We start from the raw sequence: 22,823 nt of genomic DNA on the forward strand, positions 1-22,823 counted from the left end.
ACAAAACAACCAGACTGCAGCCATTGGAACCCATGCTTGGCCACAAATCCTAAACTTCCTTACTCCCTCCTCCTTCCCACACCCTACAGCAGCCCCAAACCCCACTCCTGATTGAGTCTTCCCTCCAAATCTGTTGCCTTCGGCACCCAAGATTATTTTCCCAAATTACAGGTCTCACCAAATCTGCCTCCATTGTCTAAAGTAATTTATTGCACATGAACCACTTTGAAACATCTTCTGACTTGAAAGATAAGGTATCATATAAATTCACACCTTTTTACCTTCTGAAGCTGACATTCCTGTGGCCATGATTCCTCCTTCCACCACTTGCCCTCCAGATGCTCTCGCTCCCAAGCTCAGTTTTAGGCTCCCAATATCTCCTCCTTGGCACTGTTCTCCGCTCAGCTCAGGCATTCACTTCCGCCCAGACATCACTGCTTTCCTTTCCTCCTAATCAGTCCTACACATATCCCAGCCTTCACTGGTTGCCCCCTTCCCTTCCATTTTGTTAAACAATATAGTCGATTCATTGATGGTATTAATAGAAACTCCATGAGCTTGTGTGAGGTAGTGCAGGGCTTCACGCAATGGGAGTGCACATTGAGTATTCAGGCTGCTATTACTAAGCTTGAATCACTGTCTGCACGCTGTTTGCACCCTTTAAAGTCAGTTAACGACTGTCACCCTTCAGTCACATAATTAAAGAAGAGCAAATGTTTTAAAAAAATGAAATGGTATGGAGAGCAATTATGAATATTTAGGGAACTAAAGCATGTGCTACGGATGCTGGAAATCTGAAATAAACCCAGAAAATGCTGGCAATACTCAGCAGGTCTGGCAGGATCTGTGGACAGAGAACCAGGGTTAATAGGTGAGATTTTAATTGTTTCAACCATCCAATCATAGGTTAATGATCTTTTGTCTGAGCTGGATATTTGCCAAAATACTGTCAATATTTAGCGAACAACTGGTTTTTTTACATTCTGTTTGATGTTTTTGTTTTAAGTAATGCACAGGAAATCAACTACTGTGTATAATGTAAATAACAGGTGATAGGCTTACAGATGACCACTTAGACTTCCTCTGGATTCACCTTTTATTCCTATATTTCTCTGAAGCAGAGTCATATGGACCTGAAACGTTAACTCTATTTCTCAAGCCAGACCTGCTGAGTTTTGCCAGCAATTTTTGCTTTTATTTTATTTCTAAACTTGCCCCATTATCAGCCCTTTCACCAGGCACCATCATCCTTTTTGTCATTTAATCACTCCTGCCCTCCACCCTATTTATGGGCTTCTTTTTGGTCTTTTTCTATTCCTCCCTTTTCCCTGGCTCTCTACTAGCTTAAAAAATCTCTAACATCTTCCAGATCTGATGAAAGGTCAGTGACCTGAAGCATCTCTCTCCACAGAGACTTCCTGACCTGCTGAGCGTTTCCAGCATTTTCTATTGTTATCTTTGATATTTAGTTGGATTGTCTGGACTATTACGACAAGAATGGTATGCCCTGTTAGGATGCACCAGTCTCTCATGCTGGATCCCAGGTCTTTTTCACTCTTATACAGTCTTCCTAGTTTTCTCCAGAACAGACATTTGCCTACAAGATTTCTAAATAGTGCAAAAAAAATATATAAGGTCCCAATATCCCTGTGTTTAATGTCTCTAGTTGAAGTACAGAGCCCAGCAGCTGCCTGACTGTATTCAATGGCTTTTTACCACCTGTATTTTGTAATTACCATCAGCTGCTACAATATTTAATGTATGCAACCCACACTGCAGAATTTTCAAATTGTTTCTTTTAATCTTTCTCCTTTATATAATAAGAAAAGATTAGCTTTTTCTAAAACTCTGTCTCTAACATGATAAGCTTATTGTCTTTACTTCTGCTCCATTGAAAAACATAGCAGAGCTGAAACCATGGAAATTGTGAGTGACTTCCTGTGATAGATAACTGCTTTGGACAGCACACTTTTATCTCAAATTCTCATACACAAGCTGTGGTATCACTGATAAGCAAATAGAACATTTTAATGCAAATTAAAACAGTTAAAAAAACTTATCACAGTGTTAACACATGACAACTTAAAAAACCATTTCTGCATTCTCTTAATGTGGCATCGGAGCTTTTGTTGCAACACTGTAAATTAGTATTTTTTTTGAAAATGTTGGTAATGGTACGATTTTAGGTTGTTTTCTTGCTTGCTCCCTCGAACGTTGTCTAATATCAAAGGGAAGAGAGACCAATATCGTACAAAATAAAAATCCACAATATTTGGAATCGTAGTAGTTAATAATCAACAACTCCATATTTGGCACCCAGTCAGTTTTGTTGTTGTTAGCAGCCATTTTGTTTATATTTTTCTGTGACCAGCCTATTTCTGGAATATTGTATCAGTTCATTTTCATTGCGTTAAAGTCCCCATCCCCCCAACACACAAACATATCAATTAAAGACAAATAATCAGAAGAATTGCTGTTTTCATATTCAATAAAAATCAATTTTCTTTCCACTTTCATCTACATGTGAGTTAGATGGTTCGTATTACTGCTGATTTAAGAAACCGTACTGGACAATAATGTTTGATTAATTTATAATTAATTCACATGAGTTTTAAGCTTGAAGGGGAATGCACTGTTTTGAGTTAAAATTCTAGCTGGCAGTGAGTGTTGGGCACAATGGTCTGTCTCAGTGATAATTTGTCACCATGGACCTTTTCCATTTTACCACTGAAATATTTTGCTGCTTCCAGATCACGAGAAATTCAGAATCATTTAATTCTCGAGGATTTACTGAAAATCAAATTGCGAAAATGTTTGGTGCCGATTTTAAAACAAATTCGCATGTGAACAGAGGGAAAATCTAGGGAGCCAACAAAGTGAAGAGGCCTCGAATACACTATTAATTAGAAACTGTTACTCATAAGATTAATCTCTATTGACTGACAACAAAGCTTCATATTAAAGTAGGTGTTTCCCTTTACTCATATTCAGCATTAGTCAGTGCTCAAATGGCTATTGTTTGAGACAAAGTGCATGTTTGTATTCTAATACTTGCTTCACAATCTGCTTCTGCTAATCAATTGTGCACCAGGTGGATAGTTTGACCTCACGAATGGCATTAAGAGCAGACACCCATTGCATTCGCAGAATCTCTATTTCATAATTTCCTGTTCTTTCTGAAGGGAACGCAGCACCTGGCTTTTGCAGCTGTAGTAATTTACAGACCAATTTTTTTATATAAAAAAAAAGGCAAACTGCATGTTTCTGACACGTTATTGTCATTAAGTGCCTCAAAATGGCTTCCATTTGGGAGCAACCTGGCTCAGAACTGATTACATTATATTTTGAAGATGTCATAACCTTCTCCTGCTGGTTATCCCTTAACTGTGTTTTAAAATAAAATGACAGCATGGCCTTATTAAAGAAGTGAATTATACCGTCTGTGTCTATTTCTAAAAAGCAGTTAGCATTAATGAATTTCCTTTTGATCAGTTCTGCTTATGTGTTGATTTTTTTAAAAGTATAAACAGTGAGGGCTGGCTACATCATTAGGAAGAATGGTTTAAAGGAGATGCTGAGCCCAACAAAATGAGAGTTTGGTAAAATTGGTAGACACAGTGGAAGTTCAGGTAACCTGGGTTTATGATATCTCCTTTGATGGCACATAGACTACTAATATTGCTGTTGAGCATAATCAGCCCAAGTATTAAATTTAGCACAATCTATTCTTGGTGGAGGGGGGATGGGTTGTGGACGTGGGGTACGCATGGCAGAGCACATGGAGGTTGAACTAGGGGAAAGCGTCATTTGGAATACTTCCAGAATGCTTCATGGTAGTCATGATAGTGAAAGCACAAAGGATGAATCAGCATTTCATAGAATCATGGAAACTTATAGCACAGAAGGAGGCTATTCAGCCCATCGTGCCTCTGTCGCTTCAATTAGCCCCACTCCCCTGCTCTTTCTCCATAGTCCTGCAATTTTTTTGCTTTCCAGTATTTATCTAATTCCCTTTAAAAAGTTCCTATTGAATGTGCTTCCACCACCAATTCAGGCTGTGCATTCCAGATCATAACAATTTCTATACATTGAATATTTGGTCAATTACATTAGAACAGCAAAATTTAGAGGCAACATAATAGAATTTTCTAAAATAATTAAAGGGCAATATAGATTATTCCGATTTAACAGTTTGGGAGAAGCAGGGTGCAGGAGCTTATACTCTGTAAGAGTAGGAATAGGCTATTTTGCAGAGAGTAGAGAGCCCCAGGAATACAATGCCAGCTGATGTGGAGGATGCTGACTCTATAAGTAGTTTTATAGGCAACACTTGGTCCACGTGAGTTGCTGGACTGGTTTGAATTGTCTGAGGGGGTCAGAGAGAATTTTTACAGCGCAATTGTTCCTTATTGGCCCTGTTTTTTTTGCCCCTCACAGGAGATTACATGGTGGGTCGTGTGATGGGGGAGGTTTGTGCAGAGTGGGATGTAGAGGTTAGTGTAGGGCAGGAGTATTTAGCTGTGATGGTTGAGCCATTGTGGAGTGATGCGTCTTTTTTTGCCTCTCAATTTTGTATGATCCTAATACACATTGGCCCTACACTGTTGAATTGGATGCCATTTTTTGCACTGTTGCTATAAACTCCTTTATACTCTGGATCTTGACTTTTAGCCACTGATATTTATTGCAGATTTTCATGCTTTCACATGCTTCTCTGGAACTAGCTAATTTTCATTGAGACAATTACACAAACAAAAAAGTGTTTAAAATTCATAACATTTCAATATATAACAATATATATAAAACAAGATTTTCATATGTGAGCTCAACCAGTAAGTATCACCACAATAATAGACAGTAGAGGGCAAGACTGCTAAGCCTAATCCTGATCACCATGCACATTCAGCAGGGTCATAGGATAACGATCAGATTGGCCATGACCTGATTTTCCCTTCCCTCACAGGGAGCTTTTGAACCAATTGTGATCAGACAACATCAGCAAAGATCAGGGTTTTTTAACATATTCATTCCTGGGATATGAGCATCGCTGGCAAAGCCAGCATTTATTGCTTATCCCTAATTGCCCTTCAGAAGGTGATGATCAGGCGTCTTCTTCAACTGCTGCTAAATGGACATTGGATTCCTATGCACATCATAGAATCCTGATTTGCATATTAAAAGGACCCACTATCTGAATCAGGCCACCCAACAATAGGTCCCAATAAAAGTAGATTTGGGCAGAGGGTCAGTAGTAACGGACATTAATCTAACCATCCCAATTTGAAGGCATTATCACCCTGTTAACACCAATTTCAGCCAACTAAAGTTAACCCAAGAGAATGAGCCCTCTGTTTAAGTTTAGTGCCAATCAGCTTTAGAGGAACTACATCCCAAAAATGGGGTTTTAGCCTAGATACAGGGATAGTGTGGCACGCTTAATTTTCTACGTTACAAGGAACATTCTGACAATGGTTAAAATTCACTGTAGATATTAACCTGTTTGTTCACATATTATATGTGAAATCAACCAGTTAATTTATGATTGGCCTCATTTCATCTGAGCATGTATCTGTCAACCTTCTAGAGGGTAGAAGAATTGCATTTGGAGTTACATGCAAGATTATGTCCTCCAATTTACACTATATAGGATTTCTTTGGTACAACCCCTGAGTAATACCACCACATGATCAGTAAATGATGAATACAGGTGAATTGACCATAAGGGATGCAGGGTGTGCTTATGGGAGAGGCCAATGATGCGGAACCTAAGAGGACACTTGGGGTCAAATTTCCACCAGCTTCTCCTAGTAAGATCAACATAATCTGTGCGAGATTGCTGGAATAGCACAAACAATCTGTGGATTTTAAAAGTGAGTTGTGCCCAAAACCACTTACATTTGTTATGGACAGGAGGGGGGGTTAATTTAAACAGCACTAATTTCTCCTCTCACCGCGCCTCTGTAAATAGAAAGGTATTTTGGTTTGTTTCCCTCCTAATAAGCGGTGGGATATTTTCCCAACCCCTTGGTTTTTGTGTGATCCAATTTTCTGGTAATAACCCCACAGCAAACTCGAGATAGGATGAACCCAAAGGGTTAGTTTATTTGCACACACTCAAAATGTGGGGGGAGGGTCACAACGTTGCTTTCACACTCAGACAGTAAAGAGAGGGATAGAGAAAAGAAGGGTTTACAGTACAGAGACCATAGAGAAAATAAATATTGGTTCGTGTGGGTTCCAGAGTCCAGGATCAAAGTCCGGTGAGGCATTCCTTCACAGAGGTCGGTGGGCTGAAAAGCGACATTGTAGAATTCACTTTTCTGGTGGTGAATGACTTCACACAATGATACAGGCATGCAGAGATGATTCAATCTTGTAGGCAATGGTACAGAAGTTCCAGCAGAAGCTGTGTAGATAGGGCCAGGTGTCAACCTATGCAGGTCCTTTTCTGTGAGACTGCCAGTTATATGGTAAACTGCAGGCTGAGTTTTGCAGTTCAGCAAGGCAATATCACTGGTTCCACAAGCCAGAGGCCCATAATCACATGACTCCCATCTTTCCATTCTACTTTTGACAAAGGATGTGTATCCCTCTTCTGGGTCACCGAGATTGTTAAATGTCTTAACCATTAAGAATTGAAAGGAAGGTTATAGGGCTCTTTGTCTTAGCAGATGAGCAGACTCCTGTTGGCCAGCCTGGGTTCTGAAATGCAGATGGCCTTTCTTTAGCTCTCTTTGAATTTGGCCTGTGCAGCCCACAGTGGGTGTTAGTGGCTCCCCAGAAATAATGGTGTGTGAGTTTCCCCGCTACTGCCAGGTAGCTTCTTTTGTTCAGGGGTCACAGACAGACATAGATTCAGCCATTTTTAAAAGTCTGTCCAGTTTTAAAAATTTTAGAAATTGCCATGGAGACAACTATATATATTTTATAAAAATATACAGTGTGAGGCCTTAGTCCCCTCACACATTCACCTTTCCACAATGTTCAAGATTCAGTTCCCCCTGATTAAGTGCTGTCACAAACTTGGCCCCTCCCCCTGGTTGCAATTGCGGGATTCCACCAACTGCACTGATTCAGGAGGTTTCTTCAAATTGTGTATAATTTGTTAGGCGCATGGGCAATAGTGGCACATTTTGAAAGATTTTCATATCAAAAAATATTTCATTACTATGAAACTGACTCGTGCATGCCAATTAAACTTTAATATCTTTCAGTCATTTTCCATGATTTTAAATCAGATTACTCAAAGGTGGTAAACTGGACACACACAAAATTATTTCGGGTGATAAACTCATTTTCAGCTGAATTAATAAAACTGCGTTAATTCGATACTCTTAAATATATGAACAAATACTTTTTAATGGAAATAAATTAAAATAAGCAATTATGTTTTATTACCCTGCCTGATTGTGCTGCAATCTTGGAAGATTTTATGTTGTGATTAGGCAAATTAATTTTTGTGTAATTTTGAAGTATGTAACCTAACCATTGCAATTTGAAGCTCATTCTGGGTGCAATTTCCTTGCCGAAGTGGAAGAAATTCTACCCCCCACCCCCCCAAGCAAAGGCATGGATTTTTTTTTAACAGCCATTCAGTTCAAGGGCAATTAGAGATGGGTAACAAATGCTGGCCTTGCCAGTGATACCCACATCCCATGAATGAATAAAATAGAAACAAAATCAAAGAGTGTGAAAGAAGAAACAAGGTAGAGATAAAGAAACAAAAAATACAGCCATTTATAACTTATTTTTTGTTTTTCTATCTCTGCCACGTTTCTTCTTTCACACTCTTTGATTTTGTTTCTATTTTAGACATTCATGGGATGTGGGCATCACTGGCAAGGCCAGCATTTGTTACCCATCTCTAATTGCCCTTGAACTAAATGGTTTGCTCACCCATTTTCAGAGGGTAGTTAAGAGTCAACCACATTGCTGTGGGCCTGGAGTCACATTTAGGGCAGACCAGGTAAGGGTGGGTGGATTTCCTTCCCTATAGGGCATGGGTGAACCAAATGTGGTTTTACAACAATTGATGATAGTTTCATGGTCATCATTGCTGAGATTAGTTTTCAATTCCCAATTTATTGACTGAATTTAAATTCCACAATCTACTGTAGTTGGATTTGAACCCACGTCCTCCAGGGCATTAAGCTCTGGGCCCCTAGATTACTCATCCTGTGACATTACCACTACACCACCATCTTTCCTCATCAATGTGCCTTTTTTCTTCACCTTACTATTTCTCCCCAATTAGCCCATCACATAACATTCTATGGTATATCCTTTAGAAAGTGCAAGTCTCCATTTACATCTTTCGTTGTTCTTTTTTGTTTTGTTTTGTTGTATAATGCACTGATGGATACTCAAAACAATGTAATCATTGATCACGTTGCAGTCTAAAGCCTTTCCGCATAAAGTAAAATGAAGTAAAATGGAAGAGTGACAAAAATATTAGGCATCCATCCAAACGTATTTGTGGAACGGGTTTAATCCATAAAACAATTAACTCAACTTAAAAATATTCTGATGCAAGGTCATAAACCTGATTTGTTGACTAAATGTTTCTATCTCCATGGATATTGCCAAGGCCTCCTGGGTATTTCCAACATTTCCTGTTGTAATATGCCTTTAAGGGATAGCAGCATGTCATTGTAGTATAAGGGTGTTCGGCAGAGCAATGGTGAATGTGGGACTGGAGAACCGTACTGCCCACGGTATGATGTAGAGAGTCACATGATAATAGACTGTGTGGATAAGAGTCTGGAAGGAGCCCACATGGAGACAGTACCCATACAGGGCAGTACCTTGGATGTGTACATAGATATGGGTCACCAATAAATGGTTTATACTCAGCCATACAAGCCTCCAGACCTCTTAGTGAGAACCAGCCAACCTTTACAGCATTTTCTGTTTTTATTTCAGATATTCAGCAGTTGCAAAATGTGGTTAATAAAAATAATTATTTATGTTGTAATAATAAAACTAATCAAATAGTAGGGACATCTGTATCATTATATTTTTATTTCATATTTTCAGCAGCCTCAGTATTTTGCTTTTGTTTTAAAATTTGAAAACGTTCCCAAGTGGTACCTTCTTTTCTAGATTTCCTCCTTCCCATTGGCTTCTTGGCATCTGGGCACCGAGTTTTGGAATTCCCTTCCGAAATCCATCTGTCTTTCCGCCTCACCCTCTTTCTCTAAGACACTGCTTACAACCTACCTCATTGACCGAGCATTTTTTCCTAAAGTCCCCTTTTTTGGCTCGTGCCAGTTTTTGTTTGATTGTGCTCCCGAGAAGCAGCTTATGTTTTACTACCTTAAAAGGTGCTATATAAATGCAAGTTGTTATTTTTCTCGCTCCATCAGTCCCAGTTATCCTCCAGTGCATCTCCAATATAGCTATTACTTGTGTGTGACTCCTAACATTGAGTGTCAGCAGCCGACCTGAATAAGGAAGAAGCCTAGCCAAACATCACTCAGCAATCATTTGACTTCCACATATACAAGGGCCTGGCAATAGTGATCAGGTGTCAGATCTTGGCCGATTTTCTTGTCACATGTACTGGGGCCAGTTATAGTGTGCCTATCACAGTCATAGCTAAGATCTGCCAACTCACTATGGCTTGCCTCAAACCTGCAATGTTTCTAGTTCATTTCCCCATGGCTCTAACCAGCTGAGCCACGCAGATGGCTTCTAAATGTTGATTTGGTCACAAGGTACATCTGGAGAATTCTATTTATGATTGCATTACCTGGTTTGACCATTGATATTGTTGTAGTATTCAAGTTTTCCTAGGTTTTTCGGTCCGGTATTTGCTTACTCCCAGGGTTAGTAAGTTAGAAGTTGGGAATATGTGTGCAAGGTCACTTGTGGGAAGTGATGAACCTGGCACTCTTTTAGCACTCTTCAATTTATGTCTGTTTTAGATACTATCCAGGTGCTTTCTCAGGATAAAGGGAATCACACTGGAAAGTCGCCCTGGTGGCACTGAGTGGAGGTCTGAAACCCCCATAAAGGAAAAAGGACAAACTGAGGGATTACCATCCTGGTGGCAATTCCTAAGCCATGTCATAGGGAGATTGATGAAAGACCTGGAATCACTTTGCAGCTCCTGTTCTCTGAACAGTAAATAAGTTGTGGCACAATTGGAGAACAGAAAGAAGAGATATGTGGGGGGTAGTGGGTGGGGGAGAATGACATTGTATACATCTTGCAACACAAAGGCAGAAAACATTCTTGCTGTAGTGTAATTTCTGTGTGGCTTTGAAAGACAGCGTTATAATAGATGCACTGTATAAGTGTCAAGCTGCTTTCTTCATTTAATGGCGTGAGAAAATGCAATGGCCTCATAACAATTCAGAAATTTTAAAACCAGCAGAAATAAAATATAAAAATTCATAGATGGCTAGAAATACCAAAGGACTCATTTCTATACGGCTCAAGTACACGTGACACTGAAGTACAAGTTACATACACAGCTGAGTTGCTTTATTTCTCTGTGACTTTTTGTGACTTCTAACCAACGGACAAAGATACTAAGGAAGAAATCAGCTGTTCTTTAATTGTAGAGAGACATAATCACAATGTAGCAACCCATTATTACTGGTGTTTGCTTGCAGTTCACGCAGAGGGCACCGAAATGTAGAAAAGGCTCCTCTGTGTAGCCGTTTATCTAGATGCACAATGGAAATAGCTTCTTCCTACATGTGAACGTGTTGCCACAGTTAGTTCCTTTTTTTTTTGTGAATTACAATGGGAAACAGATGCTTGTTGATTAGCAGTTTCTTTGGTAATAACAGAGTTTCACTGCTGCAATGTCAAAGCTCTGGGCCAGGGAGCGCCCGTTTCCCACATTCCCTGCCTGGTGATTCATTATGTAACGGCCCACTGGCTTTACACAGCTGAAATGTAATCAAGGTGGCACTGCTGCCTTCAGGGGTGCTGAGGACCACCAGCACTGACGCCTTTAGAGGCAGCAGTGCCCCAGCCCCACCTCCCCACATCACCACCCTACGCTTGACCACCAGAAGGAGGCGTCCCCATTTTGTATGGCCGCTGCTGGGCTGATCGCCCCTGCTGGCCTACACGGGCTGGCGACAGCTTCCTGCTCACTCATTTATATGGACTCGCCTCGGTGGAATGAAAATGGCAAGTCACAGATAAGCGACTGCACAAGTAGAAGTTTTATCTGGTGCTGTGACATCTGCTTTGCCATGCACGTATGATGAATTCCAGAGTAAGGAGGGCATATAGAACAACTTTGATTTCAAGTGGTTCTGTAATCTGGCGGATGAACTACTTACCCATCCTTCCCCATGCGATAAACAGGACGTGGGCAGCAGGCTCGATTCCTGGAACACTCCTCTTCAAGATTTTTGCTGTCGTGTTGCCACAGTCATACGATCACATCAGATAACTACAACAAAGTAGGTTATTTGGTCCATCTTTGTTCACTTATCCTAAAGTGCACCCATTCCAGCATCCGGTTGTTTTTTTTTAAGAGGTTCTTGCTACCACTATTGCGTAGTTTATTCCACGTATTGATCACTGTTTTGTGTGAAGAAGATCTTCCTGATACCTATCCTACTGTGCCTAGTCCTGGTTGCCATATTATAAAAAAAAGATATAGAGGCACTGGAGAAGATTTACAAGGATGTTACCAGAACTGAGGATATATTTATCAGGAAAAATTGAACAGGCTGGGGTTCCTTTCGCTAGAAAAGATAAATTGGAGGGATGACCTGGCTGAGGTGTTTAAGATAACGAAGAGTTTGACAGGGTAGTCGCAGAGAAGATGCTTCCACTTGTCCAGGAGACCAAAACTAAGGCGATAAATATAAGGTAGTTACTAATAAATCTAGTAGGGAATTCAAGAGAAACTACATGGAAAGTGGTTAAAATGAGGAACCTGCTGCCACATGGAGTGATTGAGGCAAATAACACAGATACATTTAAGAGGGAACCAAATAAATCCAAGAGGGAGAAAGAAAAAGAAGGATATGCTGATAAGGTTAGAGAAAGAATGGTGGAAGGAAGCTTGTATGGAGCATAAACACTAGCACAGAGTATGTGGGCAGAATGGCCTGTTTTTGTGCTGTACATTGCATGTAATTCTACGGAGAGTTGTTTTGTACTAATTTGTAACTGTTTGTTTTCACAATTAATTTCCTGATTTTACCTTTACCATTTTATTTGCTGCCTGATATACTTCAAAATGTCCATCACTCAGGTGCTTCCTTTCAAATTTCTGATTTCTCTGATATTTCTTCATAATTCAGCCTCTGACACTTGGGTCAGGAGCGCAGAATCACGACAAATCCCGGCTCCGCAAACCTGCCATGGAGGAAAAGGTGCCCCTGGAAATTCAGATTTTTTTTTCCAGGTTGGGTGGTGGGGGAGGGGGTGATGAGGTTTTCTGGGGGTTGTGGTGGATGATCCTGGACACAGTGTGGTGGCTGCTGGGAGCAGAGGTGGGCTGGGCGGAGGGCACCGGCGCTTTGTCGAGGCAATGAAAAAAGCAATAAAGCAAAAAACAGCGCTCCAACCTTCACTCCTCACACTCCCTCACCTCCCACACACACTTCCCATGCTGCCTCCATGCCAACTTATGCCAACCTATGTCCCTCATGCCCTGAATGCCAACTTGTGCCCAACTACTCATCCCCATGGCCCCTCATGGCCTCCATGCCAGCCTATTCCCCTCTTCCCACCCCCATGGTCCTTTATAGCCCCTTAGTGCCAGCTCAGTGCCAACTCATGCCCCCACCCACCACCATTATCCCCTACACATATCATGCTGACGTATAGAGTGGAGTTTTCCATGCCCTTTGGTGGCGGGCGTGTTTAGCTGTGAGAAGGTAAAATTTGGTTTCACAACGTCTTGAAACCAGTTTGCAATCGTTTGCTCTTCCGGCCAATGGCAGGCTGCGTTTCCCACCATTGGACATCAGGAACTTCATTGTAATACATGTGCATATCATTATAAGCTCAGTTTGCCAGAATCATCCCCCTATGCTGGAACATCCGAGCACGTCAGTGTGATTGCATGTCGATGCGTTTCACTACTGTACATAAGCGACGTGCACCTGGTGAGTTGAACTTCACGCGGGACTTCGAGGTTTGTTTACCTATCTTGCTTCAGGCAGCACTCTTGGTCATCAGCACCAGGTTTCGCAGGCAGCACCATATTACTTTTAGGGGGACTCACGGGCAGGTCACTACCTACCAGGCCACTGTAAGGCGGGGGCGGCTTTTCAATGACTGCAGGGCTAGGGCTTGCTTGGGGAAGCGGGAGAAGTGGCCTCAGGCAAGGGGAGAGGCTGCAGGGTGAGGGTTATACTGGGGAAGGGGTATATCCCAGGGTGTGTGTGGGGGCACAAGTTGATCTGTGCAAGTGGCCTCAAAGAGGGTGAGGGCTGAGGAGGCAGTGTCCAGAGGGAGATGAGGCCAGATGGAGATGTGGAGGTGTGTGTGTGTGTGTGAGAGTGAGTGGTGATGTCCCTTGAGCTGGCAGTGAGTGAGATGCCAGTGAATGCGTAATGGCCTTTTGAGTGTGTGAGTTTAGAGTGATGAGATGGTTGCCTTACCTTGGCTGCACAGATGAGATCATTCATCTGCTTTCTGCATTGGATGGCCAACCTCTTCTGTGCAGTATTGGCACTGATCATCACTGCCATTGCCTACAAAGCCGGAGTGGTAAGATTGCTGGAACCCCTGCAGCCAGAGTGGGGTAGAGAACATCATGGCAGGCATCCACGGCATCTAAAAGGCATTCCAAGGATGAGTCACTGAATCAGAGGGCTGTAGTCTTCTTGCCTTTCGACTTCATGTCTTCTGTGCAGCAGTCATGGGCTGGAAGCACTGAGAGGTGTGCACGTGGCTGCACTTTAAGTATGATGCCCAGTGTGAGGAAGCAGTGAGGTGATGGCGTGCTAGGCAAATGAAAGCCTGCCCACCATCGAAACAGTGTGTTTCCTGGGAATGCATGAGTACTGAAGGGGGATTGGGATGATACAGCATGAAAAGCCGCCATCGTGTCTGGCGGATAAAACGTTCTTTTTATTATGATTGCAGGGCTAGGGCTTGCTTGGGGAAGCGGGAGAAGTGGCCTCAGGCAAGGGGAGAGGCTGCAGGGTGAGGGTTATACTGGGGAAGGGGTATATCCCAGGGTATGTGTGGGGGCACAAGTTGATCTGTGCAAGTGGCCTCAAAGAGGGTGAGGGCTGAGAAGGCAGTGTCCAGAGGGAGGTGAGGCCAGATGGAGATGTGAGGCTGAGTGTGTGAGAGTGAGTGGTGATGTCCCTAGAGCTGGCAGTGAGTGAGCCAGCTACTGCACTTAGTGTAAATCTGGGATGATTCCACCCACAGTACCCACTATGGGCAGACCTCAGGACCCATGCTGAGATTAAATAAGGTTCTTAATTGTCTATTGATTAATTCACTATTTCAAAAAAACACTCTCATCGATAAAAACCCAATCACTATACTTAATCCTTTATAAAACAAACATTGGAATTCAAAGTCCCACTTCAAAGAGTTTATAACCAGCTGGAGCTGTCAATAAAACTGTAAACTGACAGGCACATCACTTGATAATGAAAGGTTGTGAAATCAATCATTCAGCACTGACCCTGTAACGATAACCCTTAGGCTTATGTCAACAGACAGAGTGAAATAGCAAGCACTGATTTTCATTAACACTTTGGACAGTTTTTCAAATATTTAAAGGGCAGGAGTTTTAAATGTCATGGCAGTTTGACAGCTCCCTTTGAAAGGTCTGTTGAAAACTTCTTTTGACAGATCTATTGATAGCTTATTTTGACAGATCTTTTGACAGTTCCAATGAGACTATGCACTTTGTACACACATTCATGTCTATTTTTCACAATACTAAAAGGCAATTTCTCTCTCCCATATAGCACCTGACCTTCCCCAAAGTTATCCCGGGACTATATCCAAAAGAGTTTGACCCCCGCAAAAGGGTGCCTTACCTCTCCAAAGAATTCTGGAAGCTTTAGCCTTTCCCCTACCAGGTCTAAAGTGCACAAGCGGTGTTTTGGGCATCCCATTAGCCAAAATCAGATCAACCTGAGGCAGCTCAACTTTAACATGTGCAGTTCACTATGTGAAGCACCGATGTGCAAATTTGAACCGTCCACCCCCATCCCCCGTGAAAATGGTAGGTGCTGTGTTTGGAGGCGAGAATTTGGACTTGTATAAACATATGAAAATACAACCTAGGAGCAAGAGTAGGCCCTTCAAGCCTGCTCCGCCATTCAATAAGATCATGGGTGATCTGACTGTAGCCTCCTGCTTACCCCTGATAACCTTTCACCCTTTTGTTAATCAAGAATCTATCCAGCTCTGCTTTAAAAACATTCAAAGACTTTGCTTCCACCGTCTTCTGAGGAAGATAGTTCCAAAGACTCACCACCATCTGAGAGAAAAAGTTTCTCCTCATCTCTGTCTTAAATGAGTGGCCCCTTATTTTTAAACCATGACCCCTAGTTCTAGATTCTCCCACAAGAGGAAACATCCTCTCCATATCCACGCTATCAAGACACCTCAGGATTTTAAAGGCTATGATCGTCATCTCTTACTCTTCTAAACTCCAGTGGATACAAGCCTAACCTGTCCAACCTTTCCTCATAAGGCAACCCACTCATTCTTGGTATTAGCCTAGTAAACTTTCTCTGAACTGCTTCTAACACATTCACATCTTTCCTTAAATAAGGAGACCAGTACTGTACACAATACTTCAGACGTGGTCTCACCAGTGCACTGTACAACTGAAGCATAACCTCCCTACTTTTGCATTCAATTCCCCTCACAATAAATGATAACATTCTATTAGCTTTCCTAATTACTTGCTATAGCTGCATACTAGCCTTTTGTGCTTTATGCACTAGGACACCCAGATCCCTCTGAACCTCAGACCTCTGCAATCTCTCACCATTTAGATAATATGCAATTTTTTTATTCTTCCTGCCACAATTTTTGTAATGACTGAGAAGCTCTCCATCTTTACAAAAATTCAGGCCTAGGGATCAGTCTTGTGTTTGTTCATTGCTGAATGTCCAAAATTCCCAATAATCCAATTTCAGAGCAAACATAGGCTTTTCTAATTGCTAAAATCTTGATCCATGCTGTCAATAGACTTCAGTTTTCACAGAGGAACAGCCTGAATTGTAGAATTTGATCCTAAAATACTGAGAAGAATCCTGGATCAGTCACCTTGAATCAGCTGTCTTGGTCCCAAGCTTTCTCGGGTTAGAATTTGATGCTCCCACTGTCCCAGCCTGGGTTAAATTCCTACCCAAGGAATAACTCTTTCTTCAAGGCTGTTTTTCAGTTGAATGGGTTTTGTTTTTAAGTTGTCCCTTCTTTTTGAGGACTGTGTTAGCATTTTTCGAAACTGTTCCTCACCATTTCCTAAGCAACTAGTTCACCATGCATTAATGCATCCCCTATGTCTCAGTCACCTGAATTAAACACATTGCTTAATGTATAGTCTGACCAGGGCACTCTGGAAAGAAAGTAATTGCATTTATGTAGCACAGTTCACAAGCCCAGGACACCCCAAAGCATCTTGCACCCAATAAAGTACTTTTGCACTGTAGCCATTCATGATGTGGGAAACTCAGCAGTCAATTTGTGCACACAAGATCCCACAAAGAGCAATTGGCTAAATGACTGTATAATTTACTTTGGTGATATTGGTTCTTGGATAAATAGTGGTCAAGACATGGGGAGAATGCTTCTGATTTTCAAAATCATGCCAAGGGATCTTTTACATTCACCTGAGGGTGCTATCAACAAGATGGTCCCTCCAACAGTCAGCACTCCCGCACTACTGCACGGGAGTGTTAGCTTAGATTTTACAATTAAATTGCTGGAAGGAATCATAAATGTACAACTTAGGCATGAGAGTGCTGCCACTGAGCCAATGCTGACATGGATAGGGAATGACTTCCAGTGATTTGTACATTTTTGGCGATAGAATATATAGTATTTGCTGACTGATGCACTGCTGTGCTCGGACAGGTTGAACATCAGATTTACAAAGATTCTTTGGTCTCTCTCAGCTTCAGCCTTAGCTATTTCAACACCATAAATCAAAGAATTCACTCACTTTTCCTTCCTATTTAAGTTACTTTATACTCATTAACATTAAATTTCATAACACCACCTCCCCCTCCCCCCACCCCCACCCCACCCCTCCATGCTGTTCTGCCTGCAGAAACATTTTGCCCAACTCTTTTTTAACTATCTGAGCTGTCTCCTCTGAATCCACTGGCTATTTTACTTTGGCATGAACTGCGTATTTGACATCTTTGCATTGAATTTCTGAATCCAAGTCACTGATGCCAATGAGAAATACTAGTGGTCCCCACATTGAACCCCATAATATCATTTTTAGTCCACCCCCTCATCCCTGTTAATATGGCAATCATCTTGTTAAAACCAATTGGTAGTTAAACCGGTGATGGGCATTAATTATCCCAGCTGAGTAGAATAAAAAGGTACAGCTGGAACACTTTGTGTGGAAGCTACTAGCGCTGAGGAGTTGGCTTGGAAATTTAAAACTAGCTTTAACCAGGAGACCTGCCTTGATTAATTCTTCTACCACAACCTCTTATTGTGAGTAACATTGTAGCAGGGGATGAACTTTAAGCTTTGCTGATTGCTGTATATGAAGCTTTCTGCCTCAGTCCTCTGAGGGACAAGAAGTGTACTGTTGCTAACAATTTAAGTTACAGAATGGTTCAAAATCACAAGCTTTGCCTATCCACCAACTTTTTTTTTGGACTCTGAACCTTCTTGGCAATGGAAGGCTGAAGTTGACATGTGGACCTGGTATACCCTGGAAGAAGCTTTGGCGTTATTATTACCAGCCAAAAGTAAGATAAGGAGTAAAGTATTTTCAGAGTGGAAAGTGGATGATTTGGACCATGAAGAGGGATTAAATCGTCTGATACAATTTTTAGATAAGTTTGACAAAAAAGGTGAGCTATTGGAAGTGTATGAAGCTTGGATGATTTTTGATAGCTTTAGGAAATCAGATGATCAGTCCATGGAAGAATATATCATGGATTTTGATAAATAGTACAGGAGACTACAGAGATTTGACCTTGAAATTCCAGAACTGGTATTGGTGTTTAAATTACTGGTCTGTGCTTGTATTTCCCATGTTGATAGTCTTTTAGTAGGTCAGGGGGTTCAATTCTGGGGGAAAGAATCTCTTAGATCAAATGGCTGCTGCCCTAAAAAGATTTCTGGGGAAACAGTCGTTCCCTGCCACTTTTTTTTAGCAAATGCGAACAACTGTGCTGTGAAACAAAGGATAGAGGATTCAATGGTGACTGAATTTTGCGGTCGACCAAATATTAGACAAAGATTCCAATACAAAGATTGGGTTAATGACGAGGTCTGAAAATGGTCATAACCCTAGCCAATTTGAGGGTTGGGACAAAAAGTGTCTGGAATGGTGACTGTGGATGCTTAAAACCCACAAATGCAAGGGGAATGGTTAATCAGTGTTTTGGTGTGATTCCCAGTACCATTATGCAATGAACTGCACACAGTGAAGGAATTGTGTTTTTGAAGTGACGTACGAGATGGATTCATCTGACACTGAAAATGATGATGGAATTGTATTGATCATTGAGTTTGAATCTGGTGATGAGTATCTTGATGGTAGATTCCTTCAACTGTGCGGTTCTGGACAGTGGTCACACTTCTATGGTGTGCGGCATGGACTGGCTTAACTGCTATTTGGAGTCTCTCGATGTGGCAGACCAGCGGAAGGTCAAGGAATGTGAAAGCACTACCTGCTTCAGGTTCGGAGATGACAATACATTAACATTCTCCAAACTGGTGGTCCTCCCTTGTAAGATAGCAGGGATCAATCTGTTTATCAGTACTGATGTGGTTTCTAGCGAGATACCACTATTGAGTCGATCTGTGATGAAGGCTCAGATGATGCTAGGTATGAAGAATGATAGAGTAGTCATGTTTGGGGGAAAAAATGTGGATCTCCATTTTACTCGGTCAGGCCATAACTGCTTTCCACTAAGGAAGCCAGAGATTTCTCATCAAAGTTCATGAAGTTTTGTTAACTGCTGAGGATGAGAATTTGGTGGACTAAAAGGTCATTTGGAAATTACATAGACAGACAGTTTGCACATCTTGCACCACAGAAACTGAAGACTCTGCTTCGAGATGCAGGAGTGGTCGATAAAGGGTATGATGGTCTTATTGAACAAATCACTGCTCAGTGTGAAATTTGTCTTCAATATCGTGAGACTCCACTGCGACCTGTTGTGAGCTTGCCACTAGCCAGGGAGTTTAACGATGCAGTGGCAATGGATTTGAAAGTTTGGGACAAGGATAGGGATATTTTTTACTACGTTCCTTAGATATGGCAACCAGATTTAGTCTATCCACTGATACACAGTAAAGACAAAAGGACCATTGTTGATAAGGTCATGGAGAAATGTGTAGGAACAGGATTAGGAACACCAATGATGTTCCTCACAGGTAATGGTGGGGAATTCGCCAATGAGGAATTTTGGGATATGTGTGAAAATTTAAACATCATAGTTGTGCACACTGTAGCTGAGAGCCTGTTTAGTGATGGTCTTTGTGAAAGAAACCATGGGGTAATAGATGGCATGTTGCATTAAATATTAGCTATTCAACCAGGTTGTAAACTGCAAACGGCACTAGCATGGTGGCGCATGCAAAGAACTCTCTGCAAATGGTTGCGGGGTACAGTCTATCAGTTGGTGTACGGAAGAAATCCGAAGTTACCTTCAGTGTTGTCAGACGCTCCCTCCACTCTAGAAGGGACTAACATTAGCTGCACTTTTTCTGCTCATCTGAACGCTTTGCATGTGGGCAGAAAAGCTTTCATTAAAGCTGAGGTTTTGGGAAAAAATTAGGTGAGCCCTATGGCACAGCATAAGACCATCAGGAATACAGTTTAGACAAGGAGACATGGTATATTATAAAAGGAAGGCCAGAAAGAATGGAAAGGACCTGGCAAGGCTATAGGGAGTGATGGGAAAGTAGTAATTGTGCAACACAGTAATCAAACTGTTAGGGTACATTCCTCACAGTTAATTGGTACTGACTATACCTTTTACAGGTTCTGAACAGGACAGAATGTGAGGAGGTACCATGCACTTCACAAACATACACTGGGTAGTTATGAGGAGCAGAAAATGGCAGATACAGGGTTGACTGACAAAGAACAAAGTAACACTGAGGTATAGGACAATGCTATTCATCCAAAAGGGCAATTACCCAAAGTAGGAACAAAGGTAACATACATGCCAGGAGGGACCAGTATGTGGAGGGATGCCACCATCATAGGGAGAGCAGGAAAGGCCACTAGTAAATAAAAACATTGGCTAAATGTGCAGGATGAAGGACAGGAAACAAGACCTAACAATTGACAAACCGAGGTAATGATGTGGAAACCCAGTAAGCGCTGTATGAGTTCTGAAAGTGGTCGTGACCCTAGGAAAAGATCATGGACTTGCGAATGGAGTTCTGTTCGCATGGGAGGACGATCGTATAGTAGCAGCCCAGAAAGGGAGAGGAATGTGAGTAGAGGCCGTAGCTTAACAAGGAACTAGACAGCAAGCTAGCAATCTCAATAGAAGTAGAAGTCCTTATGACAGATTCTAGTAGCTGCTAGTAAATTGGAAAGGAAGCCAAACAGAAAGGGTTAGAAAGTTGGAAGGAATTTGGGGTATGTTCTGAAATACCTGATGGAGGACAACCAGCTTTATCTCACAGATGGATCTGTACAGAAAAGGTACACTCAGATGGCACATAAGGCCAAAGTGAGATTAGTAGCCTGAGGCTTGGAAGAGACTAGAAGATCAGGATGTCAGTGGACTACTGGAGGGAAAGTGAGTTTGAAGATTTTTTAGCTATTTTGGCATCCTATACTTGGGAGTGCAAATCAATTGATATAAAGGCTGTGATTTTACAGGGGGAGAAGTTTTTTTGAAACCATCCAAAGAAGCTAGGGATGTAGAAGGAAAGCTATGGAAATTGAATAAGTGTGTTTATGGGTTGAATGATACATCAAGGGTATGGTATTTTTCTGAGGTCTGTCTTGTTGAAAATAAGTTGCATTCAGTTAAAGGCAGACCCCATGATGTTCTACTGGTACCATAAGGAGAAACTAGCTGGGATCTTTATCATGCATGTTTATTTCCTGTGGGGAGGATTTGTAGAATTTGAACAATGGGTAATCGGGAAGATAAGGAAGAATTCCAGGTCTGAAATCTGGCTTCTGGGGCCTTTAAATACGTTAGGTTTAGAGATTAAGCAGAGCAAGTTAGGAGTGACAGTGAATCAACAATCTTATCTAGAAAATGTTAATTATATCCCAATAACTCATGGTAGATCCTCACAAAAAGAGGATCCTTGCTACCAAGGAAGAAATGGAACAGTTGAGAAGTATGGTTGGGCAGTTGAACTGGTTGTGCACTCAGACTAGGCCTGATGTTAATTATGATGTGTTGGAGCTGAGTACCATGATGAAACATGCAACAGTTGAGCAAGTTCTGAGAGCAAATAAAACACTAAATAAAATAAAAATAAAAAAAATATTAAATTTTGAGGGATGTGTGCTCAAGTTTCCAGCATTGGGTGATTCGGAAGATGAGGTTGGTCATTTTTAGTGATGCTTCACATGCCAATCTTCCAGATGGGTTCTCTAGCACAGCAGGGTTCATCATACCCTTGGTGGGAAAGAACAATAAATGTTGCCCACTGGCTTGGGAGGCCAAGAAAATAAAAAGGGTCGTGAAAAGCACCTTAGCTGCTGAAACGTTAGCCTTAGTAGAGGCATTCGATATGGGGGTTCACTTGTCCAATATATTGACGGAAATATTATATAAGGGGCAATGTGGGAAAAGTTTGCCCATTAGAATGTTATGTTGATAACTGGTCTCTTTGGGACAATGTTCATCCCACAAAGTGTCACAGAAAAAAGACTAGAATAGACCTAGCCAGCATAAAGGAGATCTTAGAAAGAAAAGAGATCTCTAAGATAAAATGGGTTGACGCAAGTCACTAACTTTCAGACTGTTTTACAAAAAGAAGTGCCGGCTCTTTAAAAAAAAAATTGTTTAAATTATTAAATGTGTTGGAAAAGGGGTGTCTTATAATGCAATGAAAAAATGGTTTTGTTTTTATAATTGTGCATATAATCTGTTATATGGCAATCATCTTGTTAAAACCAATTGGTAGTTAAACAGGTGATGGGTATTAATTATCCCAGCTGAATAGAATAAAAACGTACAGCTGGAACATTGCGGAAGCTACTAGGAAGTTGGTAGCACTGGGGAGTTGTCTTGGAAATAAACCAGCTTTAACCAAGAGATCTGCCTGGATTAATTCTTCCACCACAACCTCTTAGTGTGAATAACAGTCCCACCAGTTTTAACCCAAGATAACCAGTACCAGCTGTATTCTACACTATGATGTGTTCACAATACAATGTCTATCATTTAATATAATATATTCTAATGCAAGATCATTGGCATGAAATATTAACTCGGCTTCTCTTACTACGGAGGCTGTCTGACCTGAGTATTTCCAGCATACTCATGTATGTTTGTTTTTTCAGGTTTCCATCATCTGTAGTAGTTTACTTTTGCAATCTGTCTGTCTTAGTACAGCTCTTTTCAGTGTGGTTTTCATTATTTTAATTTTAATAAAAGCTAAAGTATTCATTTGGCGCACCAGATATAATCATCAGACTTGAGTGTGTGTGTGAAGTTATTAGAAAGAGTCTTGGG

At 41.3% G+C, this 22,823-nt stretch overlaps 1 long non-coding RNA gene across 1 annotated transcript in view; it reads left to right on the top strand.

The window, feature by feature from the left end:
• Window positions 1-577: 577 nt before the first annotated feature.
• Window positions 578-22,823, top strand: part of LOC144680286 (uncharacterized) — a 78,717-nt gene continuing 56,471 nt past the window's right edge. Inside the window, exons 1-2 of the long non-coding RNA XR_013576522.1 lie at window positions 578-871; window positions 3,522-3,629. This is a non-coding gene — a long non-coding RNA (uncharacterized LOC144680286). The remainder of the gene's footprint in view (window positions 872-3,521; window positions 3,630-22,823) is intronic.

This window comes from Cetorhinus maximus, chromosome 5, assembly GCF_964194155.1.
Source record: "Cetorhinus maximus chromosome 5, sCetMax3.hap1.1, whole genome shotgun sequence".
NCBI lineage: Eukaryota > Metazoa > Chordata > Chondrichthyes > Lamniformes > Cetorhinidae > Cetorhinus > Cetorhinus maximus.